General features: G+C 32.5%; 1 non-coding gene across 1 annotated transcript; it reads right to left on the reverse strand.

Annotated features, from left to right (window-relative positions):
- Nucleotides 1-212: 212 nt before the first annotated feature.
- On the reverse strand, nucleotides 213-322 carry LOC121040331 (U6 spliceosomal RNA). The gene has a single exon (XR_005795237.1). It is a non-coding gene; the product is annotated as a U6 spliceosomal RNA (small nuclear RNA).
- Between the last annotated feature and the right edge of the window lie 231 nt (nucleotides 323-553).

A 553-nucleotide genomic window follows, 5' to 3' on the forward strand; every position in this document is an offset into this window, starting at 1 on the left:
TAATTACATGCACAGCATCCTTGAGAAATTGGGGAAATTTGGGAATGTAGGTAACAGGCCTAGGGAAAAATCCTTCATCTGGCAAATCAACAAAAAGGAAAGTTTCCCTCAGGTTCTAGTAACTTAAAACAATTTTTTAAAACAGGTTTGCTGAGATATAATTTGCACAACATAAAATTTCCCCATTGTAAGTATACAGTTCAATGAGTTTTAAAAACTGGGAACACTTGATAAATTTGCATGTCATTCTTGTGCAAAGCCATGCTAATCTTCACTGAGTTGTTCCAATTTTTGTTCCAAGGTATTCTGCCAAGTCAAGAACTCTCAGAATTTTAATTTTTGGCAGAAAATTGCCATCTAATGTTCTTCAGAACACAGGGGACGGAAATGTTAGTATTTATTTTATGATGGACTCTGGATGTATCTTTAGTATTTGTTTGGGAAGCATTTAAGAAAATATATCGATAGATAATGAGATCCGACTAAAGTGTACTGAATCTTCAAATTAGTTTTAGTATGTAGTTATAATCCATATTTTATAAGTAAAAGAAGA

The sequence above is a fragment of the Herpailurus yagouaroundi genome, unplaced genomic scaffold (assembly GCF_014898765.1).
Source record: "Herpailurus yagouaroundi ecotype Mexico unplaced genomic scaffold, PumYag 28, whole genome shotgun sequence".
In the NCBI taxonomy this organism is placed as follows: domain Eukaryota; kingdom Metazoa; phylum Chordata; class Mammalia; order Carnivora; family Felidae; genus Herpailurus; species Herpailurus yagouaroundi.